Genomic DNA, 13,726 nt, shown 5'->3' with positions numbered 1-13,726 from the left:
ACGTGAAACCAATAATTTTTTCCCAGATGGACCTTTGTATAAATTAGTTCTCCGATAAAGATGAACTTATTTCTACTTTTCAATACAATAACTAAAAATAGCTAAAGAAATACATATTTAAATATCTAATACTTTGTTTATGTTTATTAACTTGATATTTATTCACTAATTTGTTTTTCCGAAGTTTATTATATCATAATTATAATACCAACGAAAACGTAAAATTCAAATTAATGCATCTCGAATATGACGCGTGCACCCTGGCGATAATAAAAAATGATGAATGAAAAAAAAATTAAACATTTTTTCAAGTTAATTACGTAACGGAAACGGTGTAAAATAAAAGAATATAAAAAAAGTTTCTATTTACTTACCAGAGTGTAATATCCATCTTTGACAAGCCGAAGGATTTTTGTCGGAAATCTGAACATTCTTAATCCATGAATATTGTATGGTGATAAACCACATTTGTAATAACAACAAATATTTCCGGCCATCTGTAAAAAACCATTTATTTATTATGGAAGTAACATTATTTTAATTTAAAATCACTTTTTTCAAATATTATCGAATGTAGTATCCGGTAAAATTTATTTCTAAATACCTAATTTGTTTTCTCATACAATGTTTTTTTATGTTTTAAACACATATAATTAAAATGTTTTACTTACCTCGGACCAAATTTTTGTAATACACTTCCAAATAAAATAAAATATTTAAATTCTTTAAACTTATTTAGATATAGGAAGATTTAGAAGCCACAGTACGTTTATGTACAATTTTAGTTGACACGATATTTACTAGTTGATAGTAATAACTCTATTTTAAATGAATATCTTAAGTGATTCAAGGTCTGTTTTTTGTAACATTTGTAAGTAAACCTGTTGCTACTATGTCAGTGAAGTATTGCAACGCTGGTGAATTTAATTCAGTGGATCAAAAATGGACGTTTAGTTTAGTCCTTAACTTTTTCACATAGCACCATCTAGTATAATGTATATCAAACAAACAATGGTATATTAAAATCTATTGAGACAGAAAGAGTGGTGACATCTAGTGACTGTCTCAATTAGAATCAAACAAATTTATACATTGCGTTGGCTAACTAGTCCTATTTAAACAATGTTATTATCTTACATAAAATCACAATATTTTGTGCGCAAATCAGGATTTTTCTAAAACAATTTTCAAGCATCGAAAAACGTCGATAGGCTTGAGAATAAGTATTAAGAAATTTAGGTTTCTGTTGACTAAAAGGTAACGGAACAAAAAATCGACCTGTAGAATCTCTGACAGTATAAGACTTACATATTTCCTCTCATTTTTTATCTTCAGGGGATAAAGGTAATGATTTGTAAATCTCCTCAAGTTCCCAAAATTTTCTTAATTGCATGTCGATGTTGGTTTCCAGAGACATATGGCAATTAAAAAGAATATTTATAGAAGAAGTGTTAGGCAGGCAATTTACTTTACCTTGAAGAATGTGTTCAAAAACAGTTCCTAATGCCACTGGTTGATTTGGATTTCCAAAAATTCTACCTGATTTTAAAATAAACTAAGTGAGTTCTGAACCAATTACCATGTATAGGACCAGGAATGTGAAACTTAGGATCCGCCAATTTTAAGGTTTGAAGATATCAACTCAAAAGGATTAATTTGGAATTTTGGCTGAATTTAACATATTTAGGAAGAACAATGGCTTCAAATAAAAATGTTGGATCGACCTGTCCACACGATTTCATTGTGCACTGCACTATACCCACTGTTTGCAGCCATTGATATTCCATGGAGACCTTCAACAGGAATCGAAAAATTTCTTTTTGAAAGGCCAAGACATTGAACACAAGATTCAGAGACAAAATTCGTTTGTATAATACACAAAGAACCTGTATCAAGAAGGATTTGCTTATTGTGGTAAATTTACCTCGAATATCCTTTATTTCAGCTTTACAGGTTGACAATAAAGTAGTTGACTGAGAAAGTGATAACGTGCTTGTAATACAGTCAGAGCTGATGTAGCTATTTGCAAGGGTATTGGTAATACAAGAACTGTTCCAATTTTTCATAGGCCACATGATAATTGCACTCAGTAAGAGGAATACCTTTGATTAAAGCTAGTGGTTGTTTGCCCAAAGAAATAAGAAGGTACTGAAATTTTTCCACGTTAGATATGTTAGTATTATTATGGATTAGACTGTTAAACAGATCATAAAACGTAGGCCAGTCCCTGTAGTTTCCGTCAAAGTAAGGTAATGAAAGTCTTGGAAGATTTACGATGCTTCTACGATTTGAAGAATTAAGATTATGTACAGTAGACATATTGGCCGGCTGAGAAGATGAGATATTAAATAAAAAACATGTTTTTAATGATAAAACTCCATGATCATTAGCTTATCGGCATTTAATCTCATCTCATCGTAGGAACAAAATTCATTATCATTGATTAACGAAGTGATAGTGTTATGATTACTTTGAAATTAATTGTAAGTGCCATCATCAATAGCATTTACTCTAGCAAGAAATAGAGGTTTTAAAGACTCGTCATTAGCAAAATTAAGACCACATTCGTAAGTTTCCTGTAATCTTTCAAAGGGTTTAGTTCGGTTTAAAATTATTTTGTTAATTTATCAGACATTTTAAAAGGTTAATTTATTAAATATTTTGGCAAAATTAGTAAAGTGCCATCAATAGTATTTACTCTAGCAAGAAATAGAGGTTTTAAAGACTCGTCATTCGCAACATTAAGACCATATTCGTAAGGTTCCTGTAATCTTGCAAAGTCTGTAGTTTGCTTTAAATTATTTTTTTTAATCTATCAGACAATTTTAAAGGTTAATTTATTAAATATTTTGGCAACATTACTTAAATTTAATTGATTTGTCACAATAAAATAAATTTAAGATCAGACCCAATTGTTTTATTATAAGTAACCAATAAATATTAAGTAATCAAAGACACAAGTGGAATCACAAATAATAATTAGCGAATTCCGACAAACAAAATACCTCTATCAAAGAGTACAAGATTTACAACAAGGTGATATTCCTCTAAAATTAACATTTTGTAGGTGGTTTCAAGATACACTCGTCAGAACACCTGAATCCATCTAAAGTGTTATGTGCGGATGAAGCATGTTTCACGAGAAGCGGTGTGTATAATTTTCATAATTGTCACATATGGGGTGACGAGAACCATTATTTAATACTTAGGACAAATTTTCAATGAAAATTTAGCATAAATTTAAGGGCTGGAATAATTAACAATCGTTTGATAGGACCATATAAATTACCCAGAACAATAAATGGAGAGGCCTACTATGATTCCTTACAAGATGTTTTGCCGATACTTCTTGAAGACGTGCCTTCGCAAACACGCCGTGAAATGTGGTTTCTTTACGACGGAGGCCTAGCACATTTTACCCGTGCTGTTACCACTTGATACCACTTATATTGATAAATCTTGATACCACTTATCCCCGTCGTTGGATTGGTAGGAATGGACCCATTCTGTGGCCACCAGAAAGTCTCGAATGCAATGTACAGTATTTTTATTTTTGGGGACATCTGAAATCGTTAGTGTATGATATCCGAGATGAAATCGAAACAGAAGCTGAATTACGGGAAAGAATTTTTGATGTTGCAGAAACTATCCGACACGTCAGTTTCAAGTTACAAGCGAAGCAGTAACATCTCCAGAAGATGCCAACCCCTAGTGTTGGCGAAACGTCGAGAACTAATCTCAGAAGACAACGGCCTAACAGCCAGAACAAACAGTTTAACAGTTTAACAAGTTAGAAGATGGCCGTGAAAGTCTAACGCAGTTTATCTAATTCAAATCTAAGCTCATTAAGTGAAACTGATCTAGGAGGGACTTTCTCTAAGGTTCTACTTAAATTTGGTTGTGATACCGTATGTCTTCGAGGCGCTGGATGACGTTGGATGCAAGAACGTTGATGTCTTTGTTTTCTGCCTCTCTTGGAGTTTGGAATGTATCTGACTACCTTCCACATAATGACAATCAACATAACAATGAATATAGTGACTAGTCCCGTGGTTAAATGAGGAATCCACTGTTGATTAGCAATGGTTTTCCACGTGTGTTCGGATATATCTTAGTCAAACTGCTCTGCCTCAAGTACAATATTTGGCAACTCATCTCCCGGAATATCTATATTATGTCTTGGAATGTTGTTCTGTTTTATGATTGGCCTCTGCATAAGCTCTTCAATAGGACTGACGGGAGTCACACCGTAGAGAACCGTCGCACATTATAGCTAAATTTATAGCGTCTGGTGGAATGACTAGCCAGATGTTCGGTGTGCTCATTTTCAACCAACTGGCTTCGTTTATCGTGTATTCTATTATATTGCAGGTGGCATTGGTAGTTCTATCATCTAATTCATTTAAGATACAGTTTGGCTGAATATTCATATTAATGATTCCCATTACAACCACCTCAGTAGGTTGTATCTAGTGTTGTCAATTATTAGGAAATAGCCAATAATGACGATGTCTCCTTCTTCATTTTGTACGACCGTATCTATTATTGGCTGTCTTCTTATATCTACTCCTTGTGGAAGGAACCTTGTAGCATTCGAAATGATTTCAGCATTCACTCTATTTGAGCTTGATGAGCTTCAGGCAACGTTTCTGATCTAGCTAGCACGTCGTCTACGTACATGTTGTGTTTAACAATTTCCGCAGCTAGTGGATATTTTAATTTCTCGTTATTACATAATTCCTGTATCGTTCGTAATGCAAGGTATGGCGCTGTCTTCGTACCGTATGTTACTGTTGACAACTGATACTCATTTATTGGTTCTTTTACAGACTGTCTCCATAATATCTTCTGGTAAACTTAATCTTGTTCAGCTATCTTTATTTGCCTAAACATTTTCTCTAGATCTGCCGCATATGCTATTTTGTACGATCTCCAATTTATTAATATATTTGTAAGATCTTGTTGCAAACGAGGTCCAGAGTGCTTTATATCATTGAGCCTGATTCCTGTTGAACTTTTACTGGAAACGTCAAACACGGCCCTGCATTTTGTTGTGATACTATCCTCTTTTATTACTGCATGATGAGGAAAGTAATACTCTTGCTTATTTATAGTTTCGGTTTTATTCAATTTCATGTGACCTAAGTATTCATATTCCTTCATAAATTTCCTGTAATCTTTTTCTAGGTTTCTGTCTCTTTGAAATTTCTTCTCTAATTGCAACAGTCTCGCATATGCTTGCTGTTTTGAGTCTCCTAATAGGCTTGTATTAGAATTAAAGGGTATTTTATCAAAGAATAATATAGCACCCATTTTTGATGTTAATAAAGACCTTTCTTTGTACCAGAGTACGACGGCAATCCAAATGAACTCCACAATTTTATTGATGTTATTTCCATGCTTCTAAACCATTTTTGGGATCATACAAATCCAGAAAATTTTTATAATCATGCTTACTCGAGGAATTATGAACAAAATTAAGGGCAGAGCCAGAGAAATTATTTCTGTATACGGCTGTAAAGACTGACCGTCAATAAAATCAATTCTTGTCCAAAATTTCGCAGACCAACGTAACGAAAACTCTTAATTAGAGATTTAGTTAATCTTCGTCAAGTCCAAACGAAAACCCTCAACAATTTCATGAAAAAGTTGAGTCTTTTAAATACTATTTCAAATCATATTGAATTACACACAGAAAACGAGGAAGTTAAAAGAAGCAAAAAAGAATTTTTCCAACAACAAGCCCTAACCACATTTTTGGCAGGTCTAAGAGAACCCCTAGGATCAACAATTCGATCCATGAGACCACTGAATCTCGCTCTTGCTATTCAATATATTCAGGAAGAAAACTCCTAATAAACCCTCTGCGACTTCACAAACGCAGAGACACAATTTAAGTCATACACCCGCTTCTACACGGTGGCAGCCAGAAGCGCCCAAGCCCCAATGGCCACAGCCATTCTTTAGACCAAATCAAATGCCTTCGCAACAACAGCCATTCAACAATAGTCCAAGAGGGACATTTTAACCCCCTAGATTCCAACAAAATCATCAAATCACTCCATATGCACAAAATTCTAGGGCTAATCAACCCAATTTTCATAAACCAGTTCCATCTCAATCATATAAGCCAATACCTATGAGCGTTTCTACACACCAAACCGGCTTTAATAGACTCCAATCTCAAAGAAACTTCCGCTTTCAACAAACAGCCAGCCCCCGATTCACCGTAGAAGAACTCTTTAATATCGAACAAGAGGAAAATAATTACGATGAAGGTATAGACAATGACACATACCCAGATTACCCTTATTATGAACAAGAGCGCCAAGAATATGAAGAAGATGTAAATTTTCAAACGTTTTAAGGCGAAAAAGAAGTATCGTAGTAGAATTGCATTCCTATGCTGACAAAAGAGAGCTTCCTTACATTAAAATTATTTAAAATCCCCCTCTTAAACTTCTTATTGATACAGGAGCCACTAAATCTTTCCTTAATCTTGATATAGCCAATATATTCTACAAGAATAATATTAAATATGAACCATTTATCGTTACATCAATTTTTCAGAATCATTCACAAGATTATTGTGTAGAAATTCCAATTTTTCCCTAATTTAACTCCGTTATTAACCTAAAATTTTATCTTTTCAAATTTCACAAGACATTTGACGGTCTTATCGGCCTCGATAATCTTAAACTTAAAAGTTTAGATTACCCAAGATTATATATATATATATATATATATATATATATATATATATATATAAAATATAAATATATAAATATATATATATATATATATTTAGACTATTAAGATTTTACCCAAGATTTTACCCATTTATATATATATATATATATATATATATATATATATATATATATATATATATATATATATATATATTTAGACTGTTAAGATTTTACCCAAGCTACTCTTACTTACTATGTCACAAACAAAACCCAATTCTATACAGTCCAGCTAGAGCCCCAATCAATTACCCAAGTCCGATTGCCAGTAAAGGAAACATCAGGTACAATCGTCATCCCAAGACAAGAAGTCGAAGGTGCCACCCTAAGAGAAACTCTCACCGTTGCCTGTAATCAACTCGCCTGGATCGAACTAGTCAATAACACCGATGAATACACCCAAGTAGCATTAACTGATCCCATCAAAAGTCAACCCATAAATCTCGAGGAATATCATATATTATATATACGTCAGATATTATACCTACCGAAGACAGTAATCTAAGAGATGTCGATCCTCTCCTTAGAACCGATCATCTCCTTAGAACCGATCATCTTAATACAGAAGAAGAATCTCACCTAAGACGACTGTGCATTAAGTTTGTAGAGATATTTCATCATCCAGACGATCCTTTAACATTTACTACCCAAATAAAGCACCATATACGAACCAAAGACGAAGTTCCAGTTTATACCAAGTCATATCGGTATCCACACATCCATAAAGAAGAAGTACGTAAGCAGATCACTTCGATGCTTGATCAAGGAATGATCAGACCGAGTCAATCACCCTGGTCATCTCCAATCTGGGTCGTTCCAAAGAAACCAGATGCCTCAGGAAAAATTACATGGAGAATAGTTGTCGACTACCGGAAGGTGAACGAGAAAACCATCGATGACCGATATCCAATTCCAAATATAACAGACATTCTGGACAAACTAGGACGCTGCCAATACTTCTTAACCCTAGATCTAGCCAGCGGATTCCATCAAATTGAAATGGCCGAAGAAGATATCCAGAAGACTGCATTTAACGTTGAAAATGGCCACTATGAATACATGAGAATGCCGTTCGGACTCAAAAATGCACCCTCGACATTCCAGAGAGTAATGGAGAACGTACTAAAAGGACTAATAGGAGAAATATGTCTGGTCTACATGGACGACATTATTGTATTTTCAACCTCACTTCAAGAACACATGGTAAATCTTAAGAAAATTTTCGAAAGATTAAGAGAAACAAGATTTAAGATATAAGTTGACAAATGTAAATTTTTTAAGAAAGAAGTCGATTTTCTAGGCCACGTCGTAACCTGCGAGGGAATTAAACCAAACCCGACTAAGATTAGAGCCATCATAGACTATCCTGTACCAAAAACAGCAAAAGAAATTCGAGGATTTTTAGGATTACTTGGTTACTATAGAAAATTCATAAAGGACTTTGCCAAAATTACTTTTACAATTTGGACCGTGCAAAAGATGCTTGAACACCACCCTGCATCACAGATTCCCTATATTCAAGAAGAAGACTTAACCAAATACTATGAAATCATAGACATTGATGGTTATTACACGAATCACACCCTTGTTTTCATTTTACATTTTCCTATCCTTTATTCCAAGTCGTTCACATACTTCCATTTATACTTCCTCCCAACTAATGATCACACAATAATCATTCCACCTGGTCCATACCTAGTCCATAACTCAGACCTTTTTCAATATATGGATGCACCATGCAAAAGAAGCGAATCCAAATCATTCATCTGTCCTGAGAAATTTCCACAAGAGAATGACCAGACTAATGAACTCTCATTAATGTCTGTGTCCTGTTTTACGTTTTGAATCTTGACAAAGGCAAGGGTTTCCTGCCGAAACGTTGATTGCTATGGAAAATAAAATCTAGTTCCACAATATATATTTTATTGAACCTAAACCCTGAAATACTAATTTTATATTAAATATATATATATATATATATATATATATATATATATATATATATATATATATATATAGATCTAGCGGTTAATGGGGGCTCCGTACTAAAACGGTATTATACTAACTCCAGGCGAATATACATCGTGTATATTATTATCTGGGTAGCGCTTTATGTGGACTCCGACCAACACGTCGGATTAAGTGGACTCCGTAATAGGTTAAAACACTTTTGGGATCCGTATACATTTCTTTGCGTATACAACTAAACTCCTCCGACGTTGCCAATAATTTGATTAGTCGTAGATTTTTAAATTTTACAGCAGGTACGTTTTGGAACTTCAAATTTATTTAAATATCAATCAATTTAGTCATCGAGAAATTTCACAAATTGGTACTCGGTTAATGTAGTTAAATATTTTATGGTGGTTATTTATATTACTTGCTTTAATTATTTTCAAACTTAAAAAAGTATTTATTATAAGCTTGGAAATGGCTAGTTTTCGTTTTATTTATTATTATTTTTTGTTAAAATGAATATGCACTTAAACATTTAGTCTCTAAATGTACTAACATCGAGTAGAGTAGTCGTGTAACAGTTTAAGAAAGTAGAAGCCCTTCGGTAGGATTATAATAAACTACATAAAATTAAAAGAAACTCTGTAAACAGGAGATCTTTGTAATTTTTCAATTCCTGCAATTTATGACGTGCAATATTTGTTTCATAAAGTAGTTAAATTTAAACTATAATAATTTATGGGAAGCGTTTAAAGAAGTAATCGCTAACCTTAATTAGAATACGGCACAATAAGAAGATAAAACTTACTGTATTTTTACTTATTATATTCACAAAAAGAATATCCAAAGTAAAATTTAACACGTTTTTATGGAGTTGTAGTGAAATTTGACTTCTTATTACGATACCGGATCCCGTAAAATTTTAAATACATTAAATCTCCCGTAAATTATTAAACTTATTCTTAGAATAAAATAACAAACTTCTTAGTAATTAGGTACAATATACCGTTCACAATTATGTGATAATGTGTAGGTGTCAAGATTGCACGGTCATGTGCCATAAGGTTTCATTTTTCATATAAACATCGATAGTTTTTAACTTTGGGTGTATTTGATTCCACCGTGCTGTAACCGATCCGACTTGAAAAGTGTTATTTTACATAAAATTAGCACGTTGGCCCTAATAATGACCTATAAATAATATACATTGTTAAAAATTGTATACATTTATCAATTTAAAAAACATTCTTTGTCGTCTTCTGATCTTTATCTCCATTCGTTCCTAATTAAGCACATGTTATCCACAGGATACCTCTCTCATTTTTAAATCATTACTCTTTTTGCGTTTTGCCATGGATTTCTTTATTTTGTTTATTCATATCGTTTTTACTCATAACAAATATTGGGTAGATTATTGTATCATTAAACTTTCTCCTTATATGTCCGTATCATATAAGTTGTCTAGTTATTTTAGTAGTATATTTATATAATGTCGTATGTTAATTCCATTTTGTTTAACAATAAAACAGCAAAACTTCTACAAAATTATTTCTATCTTATCACTACAGCTGTTTCGGAGAGTGCCCTTCTCAAGTCTCAGGTTTCTCGAATCCATCAATCATCCATTGTATTTCTTATACTTTCATTTAAATCCTCTCCAATCAAAGATTTTGAAGTAGCTTTGCTCCATAGTCCATTTTTGTTGCTTTTTGTCACTGTTTCTCCTTTCTCTTTATCATTATCAATACGTTGCGCTACAACATTGGGTAGGTCTTCGCTGACTACAACTTATCTCCAAGTTGATCGATTTTCCACGAATCTGCAATCAAATGAAATGTTCATTTTTTGAGATATGATTGGATGTTTTCTCTCCATTGTATACTGACATGCCCAAGTGGCATTCTTCTGTGCTAACTTCCTTCCACACCAGTTCTACAAGTTTGACATTTTGGCGTCTATGCACGTGTCCGATATACCTTAAGGGATTTATTTTCCTGAACAATATCGTTATGCGAGATTTCTTTATTCAGTATGTTTTCTTATTCTATACGGATTTGTAGCGATATGATAATGAGTTCTGAAGCTATTTTCTCGTGGCATTTTAAAGTAATTACTATTTAAATGGGAATAAGCCACAATTAAAGCTTAAAGTTAGTTTATTGACGTTTCAATTTTCAGTTCGGAAATCGTTCTCAAAATACAAACATTAGTGAGAATGATTTCCGAAGTGGAAATTGAAACGTCAATAAACTAACTTTAACCTCTAATTGTGGCTTATTCTCATTTAAATAGTAGTTATGATAATGGGGTTAAATAAAAATTTCTGATTATTTTCCTTTCAAATATTCGGAGTGCTTCCTTATTTGTTTTAGTCATTCTCCATGACTCACATCCATGTATTAAAATAGGTCTGAAGTTTGAATTATGCTCTATATTTCTTCAGTGGCATTATTACTAACCGTGATTAGTGATCTAAGATATTTAAAGTGTTCCATACTTTCGAAATTGTAGTTGTTGACTTTAATGTTTTTTCTAAATTGATTGAATTGGTTGATTGGTTTTCTGTTGATTCGCTTGTATTTGGTTTTCATTTCGTTGATTTTAAGTCAAACATTTTTTGTGCTCTCTTCACTTTATTGAAGTTTGTGGACGGAAGAATTTCTCATCAGAGTTATGAGTTCTATATCATTAGCATATGCTAGGAGTGCTTTGTCCCTTGGGCCGTTAATGGATTACATCTTAAATAGGCGTTATTTCTATTTTAGTAAGCTGTTTATTAATTTTTTGATTATTGGAATCGAGAATCTGTATTTTATTCGACTGTTTTATAACACAAAGTTTCTTGGAGCATATTTTCATCTTTGGTTTTTAGTATCATTATTACAAGGATTTTGCTGGATATGGACATAGTGAACCCGGTGGTATGTACATGATGTTTTCATAACCAACGTTCAAAAATTTTTCTTACTGTAAATTTTTGATTATTTTACTAGGAAATATAGTGTTGTTTAATAATAATAAAGTTCAAGCAACAATTCCTATATGCATTAACTCGGTAATGATAATTCTGCTCCCCGATACCAGGTAGCAGTCCCGAAAACATTAAAACTGCTACACTCATGCTTCTCATTATCCAACAATTAGCCAGTCCAGAACTATACGCCTTATGATGGTACTGATATTGCTGCTGCTCCTCATAAGTGCATAGAATATGCAAGGAAGGTTTTGACAATTTAATAGGATTTTGTGTGTTAGAATATTATTTCTCCGAGAAAGTGAAGAATATCTATTTGCTATCCGGATTTAATCCATAAATTAAATAATAGAATGCTCTAAAATAATGCTAGTAGCAGCAAAAAAAAGCGGTCTAATAGTCATCATCATCATCATCAATCAGCCCTGAGTTGTGCATTGTTGAACATAGGCCTCCTCTAGACTTTTCCATCTGCTTCTGTTCTGCGCCTCTGGTATCCAATTGGTCACGATTCTTTTGAGGTCGTTGGTCCATCGCTTTGGGGGTCTTCCTCGGCTTCGCCTTTCAGCCCGTGGTCTCCACTCAAGCAAATTTTTTTGTACAACTGTTGTCTTTCATTCTTGCAACATGTCCTGTCCATCTCCTTTTTTGTTTTTTGTAATATGTTCGATAATGTCTTCCACTCCGGTTCTTCTATGAACTTCCTCGTTTCTTATTCTATTGCTTAAGTTTATTCCAAGCATTTATCTCTCCATCTTTCGTTGTGTCCTTCTTAATTTTTCGGCTGATGTTTTTGTGAGAGTTAAGGTTTCTGCTCCGTATGTGAGGACTGGTAGAACGCACTGGTTAAAAGCTTTGGTGCAATTTTTAGAGATATATATCTGTTAGATGGTTTTCTAAAATATGTCAGAATTTTGCCCCCCCCCCCCCCCAGAATCCGTCGGACTGACTGATAGTCTGACTGATGGTCTAATAGTCACTAATGAGAAAAGCAAATAAATGTTCTTTAACATACAAAAGAGAGGGTCGAGAGTAGGGCATAACGGAACAATAAAGCCATATAATTTTGAAAGATTGCAGCGTCTTAGATGCCGTAGGTAATGTTGTTACATAAAAAATAAAAGGGAATATTTAGGTAGCTAACTGATGTTTATGTATATATAACCCTCTTTATTAGACCAGGATTGCTAGAAAAGCCATCAGAGGTATTTTCCGACTTACAGAGGTCCGAGTACTAACCAATATCGAACAGAGCTAATTCCAAGATCAAACACATATATAAAGATAGCAACGTCGTACAAGAAACTAAATCTCAGTGCTAAAGTTGCGCTGGCTTTATCCAAAGACTCTATAATAACTGCATTGCCAAGTTAAATTGGGAGGATGCCCCAAGAGAAAAAATGCCTTTAAGACTTCCACAAATCAAGGAGGAGGTAACATATGGTCAGATTTAGGAATAATGAGACCTACAATCAATACTTATCTGTTGTGGAATATCAAATCAATTACATGTAATTAAACGAACTGGGCTTAAAAAAAATATCCAAGGAAAGGCACTTCAGAAATATTGACATAAATTTTAAAAACGTCATTTACCTGACTGTATTTTCAATAGGAAAGGGAAGACAAAAAGAAGAAAAGGCAATAGAATCTTGTTCCGTTCTGACTATACGATGACGATGATCTTTATATAACATATAAGGAGAAAGAGAGAATAATGTTTATGTTTAATTTAGAACTTTCAGGTTTTCTCCCTTTTGAATTGGGTATGTATATGTATTACCATAGAAAATAAAAGCAAGAGAACTATAATTATAAAACGAAAAGATTACGAAATGAAAAGATTATATAAATCCCTTATATTTACACGGACTGTTTTACAAAAGGTTAATGAATGAGCATAAACGGACAGCTGTTTTACAAACTTAATATTATTAGACGCATTTAGGATCAATTTCACTCAAAATATGATATGCTAAAATACGATACGACACGAAAAAGGCAATGACTTTTACAGCTGATTGCCACATAAATATCAATGTATTGT

The 13,726-nt window shown here is 33.3% G+C and overlaps 1 protein-coding gene across 3 annotated transcripts in view; it reads left to right on the top strand.

Moving 5' to 3' along the window:
* The window catches only part of Madm (MLF1-adaptor molecule), an 800,745-nt gene that overhangs the window by 372,919 nt on the left and 414,100 nt on the right, over positions 1-13,726 (top strand). The window lies entirely within an intron of this gene.

The sequence above is a fragment of the Diabrotica undecimpunctata genome, chromosome 2 (assembly GCF_040954645.1).
Source record: "Diabrotica undecimpunctata isolate CICGRU chromosome 2, icDiaUnde3, whole genome shotgun sequence".
NCBI classification, from domain to species: Eukaryota; Metazoa; Arthropoda; class Insecta; order Coleoptera; family Chrysomelidae; genus Diabrotica; species Diabrotica undecimpunctata.
The sequence above is the reverse complement of the archived record's forward strand: the minus strand, read 5'-3'. Positions and strand labels throughout refer to the sequence as shown.